This window comes from Oncorhynchus masou, chromosome 9, assembly GCF_036934945.1.
Source record: "Oncorhynchus masou masou isolate Uvic2021 chromosome 9, UVic_Omas_1.1, whole genome shotgun sequence".
Lineage (NCBI taxonomy): Eukaryota > Metazoa > Chordata > Actinopteri > Salmoniformes > Salmonidae > Oncorhynchus > Oncorhynchus masou.
This window is the reverse complement of record NC_088220.1, coordinates 69349656-69373635: the sequence shown is the minus strand read 5'-3', so window position 1 is coordinate 69373635 and position 23980 is coordinate 69349656. Positions and strand designations below refer to the sequence as shown.

Here is a 23980-nt window from a genome sequence, read left to right as displayed (position 1 = left end):
CAATACTACCATAGTAATTCTACATTTGCCACACAATACTACCATAGTCATTCTACATTTGCCACACAATACTACCATAGTCATTCTTCATTTGCCACACAATACTACCATAGTAATTCTACATTTGCCACACAATACTACCATAGTCATTCTACATTTGCCACACAATACTACCATAGTCATTCTTCATTTGCCACACAATACTACCATAGTAATTCTACATTTGCCACACAATACTACCATAGTCATTCTACATTTGCCACACAATACTACCATAGTAATTCTACATTTGCCACACAATACTACCATAGTCATTCTACATTTGCCACACAATACTACCATAGTCATGAAAGACATTTTCTGTACTGTACTAAGGGAAAGATGCAAGCTGACAACCTACGGTAATTCTAATGAACACCACGTGTAGCCAGCATAAACATTTAGGGTACAACATAAACAGTGATGTGTGTCGCTACCCATCACTTGAAAACATGTCTTCCTACTCTGACTCACAGAGCACCAATGGATAGCTGCCTTTCAGTGGCCTTATTGATTGGTGTTGTGTACAATGCCTCTTTAAGAGAGGGGGTGTTCCCTCTATAATCAGACAACGTTAACTATTGATTGGCTAGTGGCAGGCAAACAGGAGAAGACACAGTCACAGAGTCATGGACAATTAATGTTCTCTCCATAGGACTCTCTTTCACTCCCTTTCGCCCTCTCTCGCTCTGTCTTGCTCTCTCTCTCTCCCCCTCTCTCTCATAGGCATTTAAATTCTATTCAAACTGGTTTATTGACATGGTAAATATGTAGCTACACTTCCAGGGTGTGGAGGAGCATCCATTATTAGCAAAAACACAATACTCAGGATTGTGGTTGCACACCAAACAAAACTGCTCTAAACAGTAGTGTCTCCCACTGTCACTAACTAGCTGGTAACATGAGATGGACACTGACCACAGGAGGTTGGTGGCACCGTAATTGGGGTGGACGGGCTTGTGGTAATGGCTGGAGAGGAATCGGTGGAATTGTATGAAATAAATGGTTTCCATGTGTTTAATGCCATTCCATTCGCTTGATTCCAACCATTATTATGAGCTATCCTCCCCTTAGCAGCCTTCACTGACACTGACATGTTGTGTTTGACGTACAACACACACACAAACACACGCGCGCGTGCGTGCGCACCATGTCTTCCCACACGCACACAAACGAAGCAAAAATACGATAATCCAAGGAAATCAAGTCTCCTCGTTCAACACAGAACAATGAAAATAGGCTGGTAATGACAATAAGGGCTCTGTAATGGCCAATCTCTAGCAAAGAGAAAAGCCATTATCTGTCAATACCCTCTGAGCCTGCCTCAGAATAGCAAGCCTGGCTGCAACACAATGATTTACTGGACAATTTTACAATGCTCCTGTATCCGTTTCAATCAAATCTCCAATATTAATACCAAGCAATAATTTCTTCTGCTTTATTACAAATGCAACCCTCCTTTTTCGATAAATCAGCCACTAAAGCTAGAATAATTCACAGTGGAAATCAAGCATATTTTCTTTCAGGGAGACTCATTATTTCAAAGTTCTTGTTCTGTGGGACAGAGAGAGCCAGCCAGCCAGCCAGCCAGCCAGCCAGCCAGCCAGCCAGCCAGACAGACAGACAGACAGACAGACAGACAGACAGACAGACAGACAGTTAGGAATGTGTCTCCCTCGACTAAGTGTCACTTTGTCTAGCTTCAATTATTCCAACCATTCTGACAGTTACATTTGAGATGTTCTGGTCCTAGATGCAAGTCTGATACCCCTGTGAAGTCATCCATTTCTATGTTTGGTACCAAAACTAGTAACATCTATTGTTACGTACGGTAGTGTACTGTCATGACAGGTCTGCATGTCTGCCATGACAGGGTAACAGTACCTCCAAACCTCCTTCCTCTCTCCTCTCATTAGAATACACACAGAAAGAACATATGCCTCAGCGCGACGCTACATCAATTAGCAGCAATTAACACTGGCTTGCAGAGCACCTGTGCAGTGTGTACAGCGTTAGTATCTGGGCCATGTAAGAAGGACTGGGTGGTGTGTAGCAAAGAGATGCCCCAGGTGGATCCTGTCAGGCCCCAGTTGGCCCATGTCTCAGCCTGTCTCTCTGAGGCTGGACCAGCCAACAGACAGGTGAGCACAGAACTCTGGTGTGGATGTGGTCGTATCAATGAATGTGTGGGACATTCATTGATATTTGTTTTAGGGGGCCTATGCAATATGATGAAGATTGATTATTGAGTGATGCCTTTTGAATTGATCATGGTCATTCTATTTCCTTCTAGATCTACAGCTGTCACTTTGATTTCTAGATCATCCATCCAGCCAAGCAGCAGTCAGTCCACATTTATTTTTTTCACAACTAGTGCAGAACTCAAGAAAGGCCAAAATCTGGGTTTTAGTGGGGGGAGACAGGGGGGGAAGAGGTAGGGTGGGGGGCAGGCAGGACTAGATGAAAGAAACAGCTGTATACAAATGACAGCCATGCAGCACACCCCTCCACCCCCCTCCTGTGGTGAACTGCCCTGTGCGGTCATCGAACAGCTTCAAAGAGGTATGCAAGCGAACACCACAGAATCCTCAAAGAGTCAGCCTCCGTCACACAGCCGCAATCGCCCCCGCACACACACGCACACGCACACACACACGCACACGCACGCACGCACGCACACACACACACACACGCACACACACACACATGCACGCACGCGCACACGCACACGCACACGCACACGCGCACATATGCACACACGCACGCACACACGCACACACACACACACACACAGTGTGTGCATGTGCATACGTATAGTATACGCAGATGTTTGTGTGTGTATTGTGAGTGACTCTCCAACTAGCTTCCTGTATCTGCTCTGTATTATCGGCCTAGCTGGGAGATTTATGGTGCATTGCGTTTGGTTAGACTTTTACAAAAGAAAAGGCATCAAACCAGCATAGCCTGTCAATATAAAAGGTTTGTATCCTATCAACCAGTTTCCTCAAACCATAGATGCAGTGACCTTTTAAGCCCATCTCCCTTGCACACTGTACATGTGAGAAGTGTTCATACAGCACGACGGCAGTGTGTAAATGCTAAATGGTGCCAACAAAGGACTTGGCGCCAGCATACTGCGTAGTACAGTGTACAAGTGAATACACACCAACAAACCATAGATAGGAAGGGTATGAGTGTATGAAGAGAAGACTGTGTGTGTGTGTGTGTGTGTGTGTGTGTGTGTGTGTGTGTGTGTGTGTGTGTGTGTGTGTGTGTGTGTGTGTGTGTGTGTGTGTGTGTGTGTGTGTGTGTGTGTGTGTGTGTGTGTGTGTGTGTGTGTGTGTGTGCATGGATGAGTGTGTCATGGTTGTCTCAGTTGGTGATCATGGGTGTTCAGTGTGTGACTTGGGTGCTGGCAGGGGGTGCCTGTATGGAGGTTAGAGGGGGGCTAGTGTGGTGCGGGGGGTGGCAGGGGGTGCCTGTATGGAGGGCAGGGGGGGGGCAGTGGGGTGCGGGTGGTGGCAGGGGGTGCCTGAATGGACGGTAGTGGGGGGAATGCCTGTATGGAGGGTAGAGGGGGGGGGGCCGGTGGGGGGTGGCAGGGGGTGAATGTATGGAGGGTAAGGGGGGGGGTGCGGGGGTGGTGTTACCAGGCGAAGTGATCGCACATCCACGCCAGCCCCCCATAGTAATTACACACTCCAGTGGCTGGACTGGGAGGGAAATTGAAGGCCTGGGCAAGGGAGGCCCCAGCTGCCTCTCTCTCCCTCCCCATCAGCAGAGTGGTGATTGAACCTGGCTAACACACACACGGCACACACATGATACACACACAAGACACACACACGGCACACTCTGATACACATACTGAATCCTCAGAGGAAATGCTGCTTTGTGTCGCGGTAATGAGATTCTCACACACCCGGACTTATTTACCAGCCCAGGCGGGTGAGGAGGACGGAGGAAGGGAGAGCGGGAAAGTGGGAGAGAGAGGGAGGGAGAGAGGAAGAGATGGAAGACAACGGGAAGGAGAATGGGTAGGCCATAGTCAGCCAGCTTCACTTCACAGGCCCTACCACCTAGAGAGAGGGTTCAGCTGGCCTGGGCTGAGGGAATGAGGCATGTTTTGGCTATGGTTGGGACCTGTTGTCATTCATTTGTTAATAGGACAAGGAAGAAGGTAATATTGATCAAAACTTTTAAACTTTACGTAGCCAAACACGTCTGGGCCCTGTGTCCCCCTTGTCCTCCTTGGCCCAGCAGGGGGACACAGTCGCCAGCGAGCTATGGGACTTGCACACAATTAAACACGTCAGCGTGGGGTAACCTACCACACCTGCCGGGGGTGAAGACAGCAGCGCCTTGGACAGACCCGGCACACACACACACACACACACACACACACACACACACACGCACACACACACACACACACACACACACACACACACACACACACACACACACACACATACACACACACACACAAACAAGCGGTGGGGACAGGATGATTAAGAAGTTACTTCAATAAGGGGACCAAAGTCCAGCTGTGACCTCGATTCCCACTGCCTTCTCTGCCCAACGACTCCACACACAGTACTGACATGAAGACAATACATCTAGATAACACTAACACATGGTGTAAATATATGACATAATAATATTTATTAGTGACTTGCTTCTGTCCTTGGAATTCATCAAAACCTGCACCTGTTCTGTACCAGGGAGTTGCATATGTATTTCTTTGAAATATTGTTCTATATAAAGTATATAATATACAGTATATAATATAAGTAGAATGTACCCATTGTTACCACATCATTTCCTACCAGGAAATAGAGTAAATGGTACCGTTAAATAAAGTGCTACTAACAAAGTTATACAAATGTTCATGAAAACAGGTGTCACTAACTAAAGCAGTAGTTTGTCAGTAAGCTTTCCTTAGCAACCAATCGAACAAACAGTGCTATTCCTGTTTGCTTTAGACAGAATTACCTTGATTATGTACCAAAAAAGTAAATTAAATTAACTGTGAAAGGCTATTTATTTTAACCCGAGGATGCGTATTTTTTTTTCTTTCATAGGTATTTTAGGAAAAAACTTAATAGCACAAATATTGGCAGGAGAACAAAAGGAAGAAGCAGTGACGTTACTTTGAGCAGCTGGGTCACACTGCCATCATGTGGTCAAATACAGGTACTGCACAACTGCAAACCAACGACGGTACCGTTACCAAACAAGTATTTCTGAAATCATTCCTAGGGGACACCATTGAGTGAAAATGTTTGAGCTATCCCTGCTATAACACACCTCACTAGCTAATCAACCAGTCACCAAACCATTTGTTAGTGGAATCAAGTAGGTTAGTGCTGAGCTACAACAAAAATGTGCATGTCCTGAGGGACATAATTTCAGTCTGAGGTACCATTTCATTACCTTGGAAAATCTACTTTCTCCATAGAGATACATTGTTTTTGCCTTCAATAAAGTCCGTCCAAACTCTTGTGTGATGTTGAGTATAACCCATTCCGTTATAAAATACACCTCTATATTTATTTGAATATGCATGCCTCTGTACACAAATACTGGAGAGCAACAAATTGATTTCTCCTCCACGTCACTACATACTCCTGTTGAGTTGAATAAGGCTATCCACTCTGTTGCCAAGTACATAGTAGGAGCAACTTCAATCTGAAGAACCCCTCTATTTTAACTACAGTCAGACTGACAGCCACACACACACAAACTCAACACATACACTCACATGCACACGCACACACAAGCACACACACACGCACACTCGCACACACACACACAGAGAGAGAGAGATAGAGGGAGAGAGTGATATGCAAGTGGGAAATGAACAATGTGACTGCCTTTGATAGACTGTGGGATTCTTTCCGTCTCATTGAGTTTGAATAATTTCCCGGATCAGATGGAGAGTAATTACACAACACCATCTCATGTAGAATGGTTGCTGTTTCCAGAGGGAGTGGCCAAGTATGTTTCATTGAATTGCAAACGGCCCGCTGGGAACAGTCTTCAATTCAACATCTATTCCACGTTGTTCAACGTAATTTCATTGAAATTATGAGGAAACAACCTTGTTTCAACCAGGGTGTACCCAGTGGGAGATGTCATATTGGCAATGTAGTCACTTTCTTCACAGCTATAGCAATAAGCTTTGGCTCTGTTGTAGGGTCTCTGTGGTCTGTAGTCCGTGTTCTGTGGTCTGTGATCTGTAGTCTGTGGAGAGGGAGCTGACCATTGTGCTGAATAAGGACTAAACTTCACGATGTAACTGAGTGTTCGGGTTAAGAGTAGAGCTCAAGATCTACACTTGTTTCTCCACTGTTGCTATTTTGGAAAGGAGTCACCTAGTCATAAGAACGCACGCGGTCATATAGGCAACCACCTGTTACACTGGGATGAACCAACACTAATCTGAAATCACTGAATTGAATCTCCACATTACTCAACAAGGTTTCTCTCAATTATTTTCCCAACAATGAAAACACATCCGTATAACTATGTCATGAATGTTCTGATCAGGTCAGGTTACAGGAGAGGAGGAGAGACCCCAACAGAGGAGGAGAGATCTAGGGGTCTGAAGATGTGGGGGTTTTATGACCCCTCACGCCCATGGTAAATCTCAGGCCACAGACAAATTCCTTTGTCATGTTACTATGGAGAACAAGCCTCAGAACATTAACTCGGTATGCCCAGAGAATTGCCCTAAAGGCGGTTACGCCCACTTCTGACCCAAGGGTATAAAACCTGTAGTAAAGAATTTCCAGAGAAAACTACGTGACCCAAGCTGCAGCCAAGGTCTAAAAAGTCAACGAACCCAAAACGCAGCGCAAGTTTGAAGACAAAGAAATATCTTTCTACCCAAGCTATGGATGAGTAGCTGTGTCTAAGCGGGTGAATTCAAGTCGAACCACCTAGCCTCCGCCTCCCATTGAATCGTGGCAACTACACTGTTTCATTCCAACGCTGTGAGCTCTGAGCTACAGAGTTGTCTGTCCTCAGAAGACCCCTTCCAGAGCAAAGGGTGAGGGAACAGACTCCTAAGACAAAAGGACACTGACATCGGGAGGACGATCAGAGAGGTGCGCCGGAGAGGTGCATCATCGAGCAGCTGAACGGTCCCCTGAACGGTCCATGCAGAGAATCCTCAGACACCTCCCCCACATAATTGCATCATTATATTCTGACCCATAAGAGCAGCAGTTTGGGGCAAAGCTAGGGTTAGAATAGCATAGCTGATAAATTCACCCAAATGTATTTTTCTCTCATATACTTTATTTTTTATCTCTCTCTTTGAAATCCCCATTTTGGGTAACACACGCCATAGTGTGTTGGCCCATTATACTAAGTTCTAATCAATAGCCTAGAATCTGTTTTTGTGTATGTGTATCTTTTATCATCATTTTAGCTTTCTAGTAAATAAATACTCAACTAAGATTGGTGTGGTACGAACTCATTGGAGACCCGGGTCCGTGCAGATTCACGGACTATACGATGTTCAGAAAGAGATTGCAGAGGTAACTGGTTAATTAGCGGCTGTTGTAAAATTGATATTCTGATATTCTTTGAGTTAATTTGGGAAATAGAAACTCAGTAAAAATGAGTTTTCCCATGGTGCCCCAGGTTAATGAGTTAGTAATAGCTTGATTCAGTTAATCACGCAATTAGAAACTTGTAATCATTCGATGAGCAACAGTCGTCACATTAACTAATACAACGTCACGACAACTATGTGTGATAGATGAACACAATGCTCACCCTAAACAGCACGTGTAGCTCACACCGGTGGAGGTTGCTGAGGGGACGACGGCTCATAATAATGGCTGGAATGGAGTCAAAAGAATGGTATCAACCACGTGTTTGATGTGTTTGATGCCATTCCAATGACATCATTCAAGCCATTACTATGAGCTGTCCTCCCCTCAGCAGCCTTCATTGTATCCACATTATAGGCCTATGTGACATAATGTGAGCGGCAGCAGACATTGGCTATCTGCCACCTCTGAAACAGTGGTTGTTGGGTGGCACTATGGAAATTAGGTTCACTTCACTTCAAGCATGTTAATGTGGCTAATCCCCAGATTACGTGCCCATTTTCAAGATGCTATTACATCACTGAGTGTGAGGTTCACCATCATTCTCACTGGCATTTCCACCTAATCCTGCAGCATTTTATAACCAAACCAGGTGGGATGCAGCCCTGGCGGCTGATCGGGACTGAGCCTTAAGGCTCTTTGTCCTTAACACAAAATAATGGATCAAAAGTGTAACAGGACGCATCTTGCTTTCTGAGACACTGAGAAAAAAGAGCCGTCCAAGAATGTGACCTATAAGGCAAAGTCATGCCACCATGGGGAGAAGTGTCATGGCTGTATCCCGGGGGTTGGGTGCATCTGATTGTGATAACATACTGTATCGTCCATGTTCCAGCTCCAACCCACTGCTGGTTTCTAGGCAACAGTTGAGGAGGACAGATGGAAGGATGGGTCACCTACATAAAGATGCATAAACCATGGTTCAGGATGGGATAACCCACTGTCGGCCAAAGAGATGCTATGAAATTAGATTTAGAATATGTAATTCTATGCTGTAGGTCAGGAATCAGGGGATGGTTTGTGTGTGTGTGTGTGTGTGTGTGTGTGTGTGTGTGTGTGTGTGTGTGTGTGTGTGTGTGTGTGTGTGTGTGTGTGTGTGCATGTGTGCGTGTGTGCGTGCGTGCGTGTGTGTGTGTGTTTCACGATAGCAACATTATAAGTAAACAAAAAAGCAAATAGTGTCAATAGAGGCAATATGAGATTCAGCACCAAAGACAATGATGATACTATGACAATGAAGGATGTGATCTTCATTATAGTCTACTGTGCATTCGGGAAGTATTCAGAGCCCTTGACTTTTTCCACATTTTGTAATATCACATCCTTATTCTAAAATGGATTACATTTTATTTTAAAACTCATCAATCTAAACACAATACCCTATAATGACAATGTGAAAAAGGTTTTCAGAAATGTTTGCTAATTTACACAAAAAGATAACACAAATAACTTATTTACATAACATTCAGCCCCTTTGCTATGAGACGCGAAATCGAGAACAGGTGCATACTGTTTCCATTGACCATCCTTGAGATGTTTCTACAATTTGATTGGTGGCCAGCTGTGGTAAATTCAATTGATTGGACATGATTTGGAAAGGCACACACCTGTCTATATAAGGTCCCACAATTGACAGTGCATGTCAGAGCAAAATCCAAGCCATGAGGTTGAAGGAATTGTCCGTAGAGCTCCGAGACAGGATTGTGTCAAGGCATAGATCTGGGGAAGGGAACCAGAAATTGTCTATAGTATTGAAGTTCCCCAAAAACAGTGGCCTCCATCATTTTTGAATGGAAGAAGTTTGGAAACACCAAGACTCTTCCTAGAGTTGGCCGCCCTGCCAAACTGAGCAATTCGGGGAGAAGAGCCTTGGTCAGGGAGGTGACCAAGAACCTGATAGTCACTCTGACAAAGCTCCAGAGTTCCTCTGTGGAGATGGGAGAACCTTCCAGAAGGACATCCGTCTCTGCAGCACTCCACCAGTCAGGCCTTTATGGTAGAGTGGCCAGACAGAAGCCACTCCTCAGTAAAAGGCACATGATAGCCCACATGGAGTTTGCCCAAAACAATCTAAAGGACTCTCAGACCATGAGAAACAAGATTCTCTGGTTTGATGAAGCCAAGATTGAACTCTTTGGCCTGAATGCCAAGCGTTATGTCTGGAGGAATCCTGGTACCATCCCTACGGTGAAGCATGGTGGTGGCAGCATGGTGGTGGCAGACTGTGAGACTGTGACACTAGTCAGGATCGAGAGAAAGATGAACGGATCAATGTACAGAGAGATCCTTTATGAAAACCTTCTCCAGAGCGCTCAGGACCTCAGACTGGGGGAAAGGTTCACCTTCCAACAAGACAACGACCCTAAGCACACAGCCAAGACAATGCAGGAGTGGCTTCAGGACAAATCTCTGAATGTCCTTGAGTAGCCCAGCCAGAGGCCGTACTTGAACCCAATCGAACATCTCTGGAGAGACCTGAAATACCTGTGCAGAGACGCTCCCCATCCAACCTGACAGAGCTTGAGAGAATCTGCAGAGAAGAATGGGAGAAACTGTACAGGTGTGCCAAGCTTGTAGCGTCATACCCAAGAAGACGCAAGGCTGTAATCACTACCAAAGGTGCTTCAGCAAAGTACTGCGTAAAGGGTCTGAATACTTACGTGAATGTGATATTTCAGTTGTTTATTTTATATTTGCAAACATTTCTAAAAAACCTGTTTTTGCTTTGTCATTATGGGTTATTATGTGTAGATTGAGGAGGGGAAAAAACAATGTAATTAATTTTGGAATAAGGCTGTGACGTAACAAAATATGAAAAAGTCAAGGGGTCTGAATTCTTTACATAATTCAAGGCCTGCCAGTCCTGCCTGGTTTGTCTGACCTCTTACTGTGAGACTCACCTGCAGCCTCATCAGATAGTCCCAGCCCTAAAGAGACTTGCCATTTGATGGTACAGAATACATACAGAACTTAAATGGAAAGTAAATGTTCTTAAAATATTTTAGGTTGATAAGTTTAGTGTTATTTTTCCTTGATTTGAGAGACAAAGATCAGTCATTTGTGACATTTCATTACATACTGCAATCTCCTCTTTAACGAATTAGTTGCAAAAATTCAGGAAATTTACCAAAGTTACCGGAATTTTTCAGAAATAAATTATAATTAATTAACAGGTAATTTTTGAAATGGAAACTTTGAGAATTTACACTTGATTATTTAAAATTATACATATTTTTCTGATTCTTTATAACTGTGCCCATGTTTTCCATGCATTTCTAGTGGATAGACCATATGGTTCAGGAGAAAACAGCCTTATTCATTAAACAAGCATCTTATCAACAATGATGGCATTTGAAAGCAAATCTGAAAGTATTTAACTATTGAGACCACTTCGGCCCCATAAAAATACAACAAAGATATATAAAATATAAAGAAATGTAAGAATATAAAGGATATTCCATGTTGAAATCTTCATAAAAAGCAGCGACGATATTCACTAAATTGTTAAGTTATATTTAGGTTCATATTTTACAGTTTTGGGATTCTATTTTTCATATAAAGGTGGCAGGTAGCCTAGCAGTTAAGAGCGTTGGGCCAGAAACCTGAAATCCCAGAACTGACTAGGTGAAAAATGTTGTCGATGTGTCCTTGAGGTCTGCTAGAATTACAAAATATTAAAAACATAGTTTATATCTTCAGCATTTTTTTTCATTTTACATTTTATTGAAGAATCCCCAAATTGTTGATTATTGGTACTTTTCCGGGAATGTTCCCTCTCTTTGCACAACCCCAATGAGGAATGACAATCAGCTGACCGGAAAAAGTTCAATTTCATCGATAGTAGAGATGATCAGAGGGACAGAGTTTCCATTACGTTTACCAGGGCAGAAGTATGGATAGAGCGGCGCACCAGCGGTGTAATCATCTCCATTCCTCAGTGACAGAATCCAGTATCCATTCTCAGGGCTCAGTGTAATCCTTCCCTTCCTGTTGATGGACTCTCTGGCCACTCCTATAGACCAGTCAGTTTTCCCCTTCACCTCCAACTCAGCAGAATCTCCCTGAAGAGAATCCCTCCTTTCCCAGGACACAAAGAGTAGTATCAAACCTTGCTAGTTTGTCAGGAAGATGTTGTTTTATACTCCAAGTCTTACTTGTCTTCTGTCCTCAGACAGGACAAGTTTGCAGTTTGCCGTATCAGAGTTCAGAGTCACATCCACTGCATACTGCTGCATCCTCTGGTGCTCAGAATCACACAATGACTTATGTAAAGTATTCACTGTATCTAACAGCTGGGGCATGATTCTCAGAGTCTCTGCAAGCTGACACAGAGCTCTCCTCAAGTTTCCTACACACAGCTTAGTGTGAATACTGATCTGAGACCAGTCCATGGTGGGAGGAAAACTGCAGAGGGATGCAGAGCTCTGGAGAAGGTGGAGATGGTTTTCAGTGTTTGAGAGCTTCTCCAGCTCAGTACGATTTCCTGCTACAACCCCCAAATGAGCCTTTCAGCCCACCTCTCTTCTGCTTTATTCTCCTCCTCAACCACCTCCATGTAGTCAGTCTGGCTTTTCTGAAAGCTTTGCACCAGATCAGTGAAGAGTTGAATGGTTTTTGCTTTCTCTCTCTGTTTCTGAGATCTACTGAGTGTTTCATCTGCTGAATCTTCTGCAGTCGCTCCTGGATCAGATGCTGCACTTGTGCCTCTGTCTTCTCCAGCTGAGCCTTCCTCTCTTCACACTCTTCCTCTATAGGGACAGTGTGGTGATATTTGTGGTCTGTCTCAGTGCAGAACTGGCAGACACACATCTGGTCAGTCCTACAGAACACCTCCAGGAATGTGTTGTGCTTCTTACACGTCCTGTCTTCTTCCAGGTTGTCCACATGGTCAATCAGTGTGTGTCTCTTTAGGGCTGGCTCTATCTGATGAGGCTGCAGGTGAGTCTCACAGAAAGAGGTCAGACCCACCAGGCAGGACTTGCAGGCCTTGAGGTTTGTCCCAGTTCGACAGGTTTGCTAGGACGTTGTGCTTGGCTGATGGATGATTTCTCTTGAACTGCATGCATGAATTGATCAGCCATGTCAGCAATGAAAGTATTGACAAAGAGATCTGGTCTCCTATAAAACCTTAGTTTACACAGTGGACACAGGCAGTGGTCAGTGGACTGTCATTTCTCTTTGCTTATTTGAGCTGTTCTTGCCATAGTATGGACTTGGACTTTTACCTAATAGGGCTATCTTCTGTATACCCCCCTACCTTGTAACAACAAAAATGATTGGCTCAAACGCAACCTTTTCAGGATTGGTGGGTCGCCCGCGGGATAGTTGAGCTAATGTAGGCTAATGTGATTAGCATGAGGTTGTAAGTGACAAGAACATTTCCCAGGACATAGACATATCTGATATTGGCAGAAAGCTTAAATTCTTGCTAATCTAACTGCATTGTCCAATTTACAGTAGCTATTACAGTGAATGAATACCATGTTATTGTTTGAAGAGAGTGCGCAGTTTTGAACATAAAAAGTTATTAACTATAATTTTACAATGTAGAAAATAGTAAAAATTATGAAAAACCCTTGAATGAGTAGGTGTTCTAAAACTTTTGACGGTAGTGTATGTGCATGCTGTCACTTTCTGACCTTTATTTCCTTTGTTTTGTCATTATTTGGTATGGTCAGGGCGTGAGTTGGGGTGGGCAGTCTATGTTTGTTTTTCTATGAGGCAGGTGTCATTAGTTGTCTCTGATTGAGAATCATACTTAGGTAGCCTGGGTTTCACTGTGTGTTTGTGGGTGATTGTTCCTGTCTCTGCGTTTGCACCAGATAGGGCAGTTTTTTTTTGTTCACAATTCTTTTTTTGTTAGTTTATTCATGTATAGTGTCTTTATAAATTAAAACATGAATAACCACCACGCTGTGTTTTGGTCCGCCTCTCCTTCAAGTCAAGAAAACTGTTACACATGCATTAAGCTTAAAGGGATATTTTACAAAAAACTTTTAAATACACATTTTATTTGCCTTGTCATCACAGTTTTTGCTCTATTCTGAAAGTGCTTTATCTTCAAAATATAAGTGCTTACATGCAAAACTTTTTGGATCCTGTTATCAATTGTCTAATGAACAAAACACTAATAAATAGTTTTTGAGTAAAATATAAATTTAAGATATATTTTCTTCTTAGCCTTTCTTGGCCATTGTAGGGAGAGAAAGCAAGAAAATATAATCTCTCCATCATTTACTCACTTGTGTGTGTTAACTCGATCCTGTCCTTAGATCTTTTCTTTGAAGAACAAAAATAGAACTGTTATTAAACTGTCATTAAACCTATGTATATCATTTGTTAGGTTTTAATTTTTCAGAGTAAATAACTTACGGACACTAGAGAAGCTTAATTAACCAAGTTTAATTCTTGCCAAAGGGTCATTAGAGCTGTAATTCAGACCAATAGATGGCTTCCCCCGTGGTGACATTCATACCCCACTTTGGGTGAAGTATCCTCCTTATCTCTAAACATTGCATCATTCTTGCTAAGTAGGGAACGAAGTGATATGAGCCTTTAATGGTTTCTATCCTTAGCATACTGTAACATGCAATTGTTTTCTCTGCACTCAGCCCCTCCCAAGCTTCATTTTGGCACCCTGCATGTCTCCTTTGTAACTAATGTTCCTATACTCTGAGTATAACAATGTTCAAAGATTACCCCAGAATCCAACACCTTCGAAGATAATGGAAAGCAATTATAATGATATCACATAACCTCAAATTAAGCAGCTCTAAAGCTTAACTCACATGCCAGTCAGTGAACATAGTTATGAGTCAGACAAGAACATTTTCTACAGGACCTGACAAGGGTTAACTCCTGGCCCCAGTCATAGTACCAGGAGGAGCAGAGGAGGACAGGCCAGTAACATATACTCTGCTGCCTCTCTCCCTGTGGACATGTGCGAGCACAACAGCATCTAGAAAATCATTGAACATTCTGAGTATGAAAGAGGAGCAAGGAATGGTGTGGTCATCTATGGTATATAATCGGTGCTACGTTATTGGCTGTATTGGAAATGTACAATCCAATGTCAATATCAAACATTTAATGGAAGTTTAATTTGGTCAAAGTGAATTACAAAGTAGGCTAGTAGTAGCACCCCACCCTTACGTGCAGTAAATCATTGGAATAATCATTCGATTCAATGTAATTCCCCACTACTAAGAAATGTGTATCTGTTCAGCCTTTTAGTCTCTGAATATTTTGCTAATAATCTCAATTCCAGAGCATTAAAAAAACGTGGCCAGTGGCATGTACTGTACCAGGACGATGGTGCTTCTCGAGCCCAAAATTAAGACAATCTGTGCAAAATTGAACGCGGTTTTGTGATGACATAGGCAACAGAAACACTTCAAATCTGTGGATTGTAGCTGTGCAATCATTATAACTAATTTAACCATCAACGGATGCACACAGTTGATCGATGTAGATGAAGACAAGGTAGGCTGAAGAGCATAAGATTTTCAGAAGCAACAATGACTCAATGTACCTCTTATGTAAACATAAAATCCTTGAAAGTTATGATCATAGGCAACGCATCCATAAGGCTAGGGGAAGCCTTCCCTAAAGTAAATTGAATTGACAAAATTATACACCTATTAGGCTACTCCTGTCTATCCAAAAATAAATAAAAGCATTCAAAATAGACTATTAAAGCATGATTTGGCCACAAAGGATCATTAGCTTGGATTGTTTTAAATCACATTGCCTACAGTCAGAAGGAAAGGCAGCATGCGCAACTTGGGCAGCGGGCGCAGAAAATACCAAATGCATTATTTATGAGTTGCAACTGTCAGTGAGAAGTAGAGGCCCAGCAATGCACCTCACAATATTTCAAAATACAATTGCTGGAAAACAAATGGTTGCTGGAAACAGAAGACAATGAAAAGACTCTAATCTGTCTTTTAGTTATACATTTTCTCAACTTCATTGAGCGAACAACAGTGTAGCCTACCTTATTGGCACCAGCAGAGAGCATCAGCAATATCCCAGGTGAGTGTGCACTCTGCATATTCACCCTTTTCATTGTCAGTGGTGATTTTAGCATGTCAATCTTGTGGGGTAAAAACAAATGTGGGATGCATGCCAGCAAAGCCACTACACAGCACAGCACAACACTAAACAATACATGAATTGCACAATAACGGTGACAAACGGTGCTGTTAGGGTCTACATAAAGCTGTCCCAACAGCAGAGTCCCAACAGCAGGACCAACACCTTACTACTGCTACTCCTTACCACTGCTACACCTTGTCTGGCAGAGAAACAGTTCATTCAGCCTCATTTACTGCCTTTAAAAAAACATAGCTGTTATGGCTGACTTGTTTAAACAAATGTGGTTTCTACTGACAATTGATATACACAAACTATGGCATACGGGGATGACAAGCAGGTAAGAGCCAAGCTGTAATTTTGAATAAGACATTAATGAGCAAGCAGGGACAGACATAGTCAATATAACTATTTGTTCAGCACTTTTGAAATGTACAGCGACAGAATTCAAAACATGGGCCGTTCTTACAGTATTCTCCCTGTACACCAAATAAAGAGGGACTATAAGCAGACAATGAAAGCTCTTACAATATTAGATGATTACAATTCTCTAAAACAGGTTATAGGCTAAATGTGCACCACCAAGTCAGAACAGTAGGCAAAATTAAGAGAGGAAAATAGACCAAATTATTAAGGTGAGGCACAAGGGCTACTAACAGCTTACTACACAACATACACTTAGTATTACTTTCTTAGCTACAGTAACATATCTCCATGGCATATTACATCATTTATACAGCAGCATACAAGACATGTTGAGACTCACCTTGTTGTGCTGTGCTCACTTGAACAGGAAGGTGGCGAGGTGGTCCTTCGTGGGCAAATTTTGTCATCAAACTTTGTCATCAAAGTCTGGCATTCTCTGGCAACACACTTCCTCTCCCAGACGCCCACATGGATGTGTGTTTGATAATACACACACCTCACTCCCCTTCTTGGCTTCCATGGCAACCCCCCACGGGAACCTTTAACCAATAACATCTTTCCCCCACGGGAATCACACCTGTTGGCATTCTCACAAACATTGATTCAATAATATATTGAACTTTTCTCGTAGCACAGGTATATACAACTTTTTTGAGGCCTTGCTCACAATTAATTCTGTGGCAGCACAATGACCAAACGATATACTGTATGTGAGGCTCTTGATCACATCTTTGATCGTGACACTGGTGAGGAGGACAGAGTCCTTGTTAAACTTCGACATGAAGTAGTCTGTGATAAATAGCACAATATGTTTCATCGGAGTATTTGTTATAGATAAAATAAGCCATACATTATGCTTTTTTTACTCAAAAACGAGTTGTATGAGCTCAGGTCAATGAGGCCTACAGGCCATAACTGGCAAATCGAAGTTCAAAACGTGTAATGTTCACAAGAACTTAAGGTGATAAAAATATCAAAAACAACATTAGGTGAAACATATGTATTATTGATTTATAATTAGCTATAAAAAGGTGGCTCTACAAAATATTGACTTTGGGGGGGTGAATAGTTATGCACACTCAAGTTTTCAGTTTTTTGGTCTTATTTCTTGTTTGTTTCACAATAAAACATATTTTGCATCTTCAAAGTGGTAGGCATGTTGTATAAATCAAATGATACTAACCCCCCAAAAATCCATTTAAATTCCAGGTTGTAAGACAACAAAATTGAAAAATACCAAGAGGGGTGAATACTTTTGCAAGCCACTGTATATAATGTTAATGTTTTTCTTGTATTTTTTTAAAATCTTACATGACAAATCTTTATGTTGATTGTTGAGCCACAGAGTAGTAATTTATTAGAATAGCTGACTGAAGATGTTTTTCCAACAGTACAGACAGACATTATACACCACTGGCAATGGGTTGGAATAAGAGGAAGTTCACTAACATGTATTTTATGTTGGCAAACTGTTGCCAATTTTACGTTGGGGGGGTTTAATAATCTTTTTTGTTGTTGCTGTATCTGCTTTCTCATTAATGTTTATCTATTTCTACATGTCTGAAGGTACGTTAGGTTCTGAACAAATAGAGCAAAAACTGAAACGGACAACCAGAAAAAGTTCAAACCAAGTTTATTCGACCCACAAACATATATTTATACCATCTGAGTAGACGGAGTTGCCACCTTGCATGTCTAAGATAAACACTCCTTCTCTGTTGTTAGTCAGAAACACAGTATGTTCCTCTCACTGGTATTTTCATGGCCTGCCTAAGTCTAGGACCCTCATAGGTGTGGAAGTGTGTGTGTATGGGATAGGACTGTAGTCAGATGATTTTCGGGGTGGGTCCCTATGGCCCCCCTCCCAGCAGTGTCTTCTCTCTTCAACTGCTGATCTTATCTCCAGTTAAGTTCCACATCCCTCATTGTCCTAGTTCCTCAGCAACTGGCCTGCAGTATCAGGAATTGAAACTAGACTGCTCCCCTTTGTCTTCTTCCTTAGAAATATCAATATTCAGCAACAGAATATTCACTTTCTGCCCTTCCCCTTGTCTCACTCAGTAATTTTCCATACCCAAAGTTCCTATTCACCCTTCATTCACCCTTTATTAACCTATACATGTATTATACAAGTAAAGTAATCAATACATTCTAATATGATGATAGGAATAACTATATTTCAAGCCAGAATCCAACAGGTAGAAAAGTGAATGTTTCTCTGCTCAGTGGAGGCATGTTTGTAACTTGTCCTATGTTTGACAGCCAATCTTCAGGATAGTCAGACAGGGCATCTCCAGAAGAAGATTGAGGGGCTTTACCTCATTGTGAAACAGAGGAAACACTACCTCTACTGTTTGACAGGTAAGGTCCAACAACAATATGACCTCAAACACATTAGAAATCAAGCAGTAAAACTGATTTGTGAAAGAAGATGCATTAGTCGTTCACATCAGACCATGTTAATGGTCAAATGCCGGCACGCCCTATGTTATTCATTGATCTAATGCAAAACATTTAATTAAACTGAGAAATCATGTGACCATAAACAGAAATTAGTTGATAGCTTTGTACTCTCTTTGTTTGTGCCTCTATAGTAGCTCTATAACTTATAGTCATGTAATGTATCTGAATATACAGTCTATCTTATCACCCTTTTTTATTCAGACGGCAACAACAGGAAGCATCAGATTCTGAGAAAAAATTGTTGAGGACAAAGCAGCCTTGACAGCTGCCATTGTTCAACCTCACAAGCAACAGGCAGAGTTTAGTCTCCCCACAATGGATGCGCTGCTCAATACTGACAACTTTGTGTGGCAATGGGAGAGACTTGGCACCAGTAAGTATAAGTATATGATTGCAGAAGGTATCTATTTGTGATGAAATGTTTACCTTCAGCATAGGCTGCAGTCATTGCTGTTGTTCTGTTATACACCTCTGTGAGTTTACATCTCACAGACAACAGCCATCTTGCCATCAAAAAGGCAATCTTCGACAGACTGATGTTGGTGAACAGACTGCAGGAGGATTAGAGGATCCTGGTGCAGGAGATGAAGAGGCACTGGGGAGCCTACAAAGAGCAGCGGGAACTCTGGAGGTACTGTCCGTACAGCTGCAAGATCAGAGTGAGTTGAGGTTTATACTATATTTTGGACTGAACTTTTTGTCTTGCTTTACAAATACCCTTCCTACTATTTTGTGTAATGAAATTGTTAATAATTGACTACTTTACATGTGACTTTTAGGCAATGCAGTAGAGTTGTCAGAGGGAGGGAGGAATGGCCTTCTCTTCCTCCTGAAGAGAAGATTGAGTGAACTGACACAAGACCAAGACAACAGCAGGAACACCTACCACAAGCTGATTCTGGGAGAAGGGGCTATGTTTAATGACTCTGATGTAAATGAAACCTCAGATGAAGATAGAAGTCCTATTGCTGAGAGCTCAGATGGCGACTGCTATGCTTTCTGAAATCATACACCACCCCGGCCTCTTTCTCTCGGACTCTCTCTCTCATGAAGGAGAGGAAGAAGGCCGCCACCACCTCCCTTGGGAGCAGCCTGGTCTCCTGACATTGACCCCTGACCCCTCACCTTCTGAACCCATCCAGGGAAATGTAATTTGTCTGATGATGCGCTAGTGGAGAAGGAATGTGTCATTGTTGCCATGTTTCCTCTCCTCACCTTCGTTTCTTCTGATCCTAGACTATAGCGACATCATCAGCAACTCAGTCTGTTGGTTAAGAACCTCTTTACTGTGGAATGTGGTTGTTCTTCATGATTTAAAAATAATGTTTTTGTATTTTCCATGCTGCCTTGATTGGGATTTTTGTGTAATTGTGAGTTGCAAATTAGTCCTTGGTCTCAATAGGACTGCTAAAATAAATAAATAAATGTCTTAATAAATGAATGCATTAACCACTAACAGCTCTGAGTGTGTGTTTCAATCGTTTACATAGTATGAATGAATTATTTTGATATAATAAAACATGTTGGTGCAGCATGCTGCAAGCCATTGCTGCCCCTTGCAACATTCTAAGTACAACATCATCTTTGTAATCTGATATTGAGTGGAATGTACTGTTGCCCAACCCATACATTTCAGCAGTGCATTGTACCCTACATGATCATTTCAAATGGTAGGACATGTGTCCTGTTAAAGCTTACTGCCTGATGAAGGACAATAACGTAGTATGCCTATTTACAGCAGCATATGATTTAATAGTTATTTTACCTAAATTAATTGTTGTCATTTATTATATTCATGGTATAAAAAAACTGAATTTGACAGTATACATTTCACAAACTATAGCCTACTAAGATAGGCACCTGGCACAATGCTGATTGATAGAGGTGAGCAGTGGATTGGTCTGAACAACTTTAGTAGCCCTAGAAGAAGTTCAATGAGGATCTCTGAATGATCCAATGTTGACCTAAATGACTAATGATGATAAATACAATCCACCTGTGTGTTATCAAGTCTCCGTATAAATGCACCTGCACTGTGATAGTCTCAGAGGTCCGTTAAAAGCGCAGAGAGCATCATGAAGAACAAGGAACACACCAGACAGGTCCGATATACTGTTGTGAAGAAGTTTAAAGCCGGATTTGGATACAAAACGATTTCCCAAGCTTTAAACATCCCAAGGAGCACTGTGCAAGCGATAATATTGAAATGGAAGGAGTATCAGACCACTGCAAATCTACCAAGACCTGGCCGTCCCTCTAAACTTTCAGCTCATACAAGGAAAAGACTGATCAGAGATGCAGCCAAGAGGCCCATGATCACTCTGGATGAACTGCAGAGATCTACAGTTGAGGTGGGAGACTCTGTCCATAGAACAACAATCAGTCGTATATTGCACAAATCTGGCCTTTATGGAAGAGTGGCAAGAAGAAAGCCATTTCTTAAAGATATCCATAAAAAGTGTTGTTTAAAGTTTGCCACAAGCCACCTGGGAGACCAAACATGTGGAATAAGGTGCTCTGGTCAGATGAAACCAAAATTGGCAACTTTTTTGGCAACAATGCAAAACGTTATGTTTGGCGTAAAAGCAACACAGCTCATCACCCTGAACACACCATACCCACTGTCAAACATGGTGGTGGCAGCATCATGGTTTGGGCCTGCTTTTCTTCAGCAGGGACAGCAAAGATGGATAAAATTGATGGGAAGATGGATGGAGCCAAATACAGGACTATTCTGGAAGAAAACCTGATGGAGTCTGCAAAAGACCTGAGACTGGGACGGAGATTTGTCTTCCAACAAGACAATGATCCAAAACATAAAGCAAAATCAACAATGGAATGGTTCAAAAATAAACATATCCAGGTGTTAGAATGGCCAAGTCAAAGTCCAGACCTGAATCCAATCGAGAATCTGTGGAAAGAACTGAAAACTGCTGTTCACAAATGCTCTCCATCCAACCTCACTGAGCTCAAGCTGTTTTGCAAGGAAGAATGGGAAAAAAATTCAGTCTCTCGATGTGCAAAACTGATAGAGACATACCCCAAGCAACTTACAGCTGTAATCGCAGCAGAAGGTGGCGCTACAAAGTATTAACTTAAGGGGGCTGAATAATTTTTAACGCCCAATTTTTCAGTTTTTGATTTGTTAAAAAAGTTTGAAATATCCTGCCAAATAAGAAGCTATTTTTCTCACGCCGCAATGCTTGTAAAACGAGCTGGTACATTCTCTGAAAATAGACAGTTTGTGCATTGTTCCCGAGTCTGAAATTGTGAAGTGCAGGTTAGCATTTTCCGCCATGAATCTTGTTCTAGAGGCAGCTCTGCAAAGTGGTCACTAGTTGGCAAAGCCACAAAGCCATAAAATTAGATTTTGAACCAAACCACAATGCTAACCCTAATGCCTGACCATAACCCTAAATTAAGACCAAAAAGCTAATTTTGTTGACCATGAATCTTTACAATATAGCCAGCTGTCCTATCTAGGGGGAAATCACTCAATTCTGCCTCCAGGACAACCGTGATGGCAAATGTCAACATGTTTGTGAAGTTAATTTAAAAAGTGTCTCTTTAGTGTAAATAAGTTTAATTTCAAGCCAACATTATGTATAGACTAGTGCTTATGAAGCAATCTATGAATGCTACGTTATTCTACGTTTATAAACTTGACTGTGTCCTCCAATGTGACCACAGTCACCTTCTCCACCTCCTCCATCATCACGTCCCCCCCTCAACTGCCTCCTCCATGGTGACCACGGTCACCTTCTCCGTCTCCCCTTCACCAAGGGCCCATCCTCAACGGCCTACGCCATGGTGACCCTTATGGTTGAAAATTGCAAGACTATTTTATAATACTTTTATTGCATCAAATGGTTGTTTTATGCAACAGAATAGAGTATTTTGTTAACTATTGTGTGTGTGTTCTACTGAGGATGGGCCTCTGGGAGATAACACTGACAGGAGATTTACCATGTCTTTTGGGTGATAAAACCTAAAGAGTTAATGTTTCTGTTCTATACCGTGCCAGGGAGAGATGGTTCCAGTTTAGAGTCAGAGGGCCAGACACTGGTCTCTCTATACAATAGAAACTGTTGACACAGCAGATACTGTCTGCTATGTATTAGGTCGGCAGGGTAGCCTAGTGGTTAGAGTGTTGGACTAGTAACCTGAAGGTTGCAAGTTAAAACCCCCAAGCTGATAAGGTACAAATCTGTCATTCTGTCCCTGAACAGACAGTTAACCCACTGTTCCTAGGCCGTCATTGAAAATAAGAATTTGTTCTTAATTGACTTGCCTGGTTAAAAATAAATAAATAAATAGGTATCTTTCATACAGATCTTAACCTTGTGATCCATTCTATATATGTTGTTTGTCATGTAGGTTGAAAGAGGTGTATCTTGGCTATAAAAGACTTTTGGACTTTTGTCTCGGGACTCTCAACCAATCATCTGAGCGTGAATCGCCGACCAGCCATGACCAGCCATCATTATCGTAGTGCACCCCATCGATGTGTGCGTTGTATTGACCTGCTCCCTTATTAATAAGTGATTAAAAATGTAGTTTAAGTATAACTCTGACTTGTGTGATAAGTGTGTCTCTTCTCATTTGATAGTAAATAAATTAACCACCACAACCCAGTCACCTTCTCTGCCTCCTCTATCCCCACGGGCCCCTCCTCAACGACCTCCTCCATGGGGATGATGGTCACATGCTCCGCCATCACCACTGGCCCCTCCTCAGCTGCCTCCTCTATGGTGAAAACGGTCACCTTCTCCGCCTCCTTCATCACCATGGGCCCCTCCTCAGCTGCCTCCTCTATGGTGACCACAGTCACCTTCTCTACCCACTCCCTCACCACTGGCCCCTCCTCAGCTGCCTCCTCTATGGTGACCACAGTCACCTTCTCTACCCACTCCCTCACCACGGGCCCCTCCTCAGCTGCCTCCTCTATGGTGACCACAGTCACCTTCTCTACCCACTCCATCACCATTGGCCCCTCCTCAGCTGCCTCCTATATGGTGACCACAGTCACCTTCTCTACCCACTCCCTCACCACGGGCCCCTCCTCAGCTGCCTCCTCTATGGTGACCACAGTCACCTTCTCTACCCACTCCCTCACCACGGGCCCCTCCTCAGCTGCCTCCTCTATGGTGACCACAGCCACCTTCTCTACCCACTCCATCACCACTGGCCCTTCCTCAGCTGCCTCCTCTATGGTGAGCACAGTCACCTTCTCTACCCACTCCATCACCATTGGCCCCTCCTCAGCTGCCTCCTATATGGTGACCACAGTCACCTTCTCTACCCACTCCCTCACCACGGGCCCCTCCTCAGCT

General features: G+C 42.6%; 1 pseudogene; it reads right to left on the bottom strand.

The window, feature by feature from the left end:
* Positions 1–11470: 11470 nt before the first annotated feature.
* Positions 11471–23634, bottom strand: LOC135545079 (E3 ubiquitin-protein ligase TRIM11-like; annotated as a pseudogene).
* Between the last annotated feature and the right edge of the window lie 346 nt (positions 23635–23980).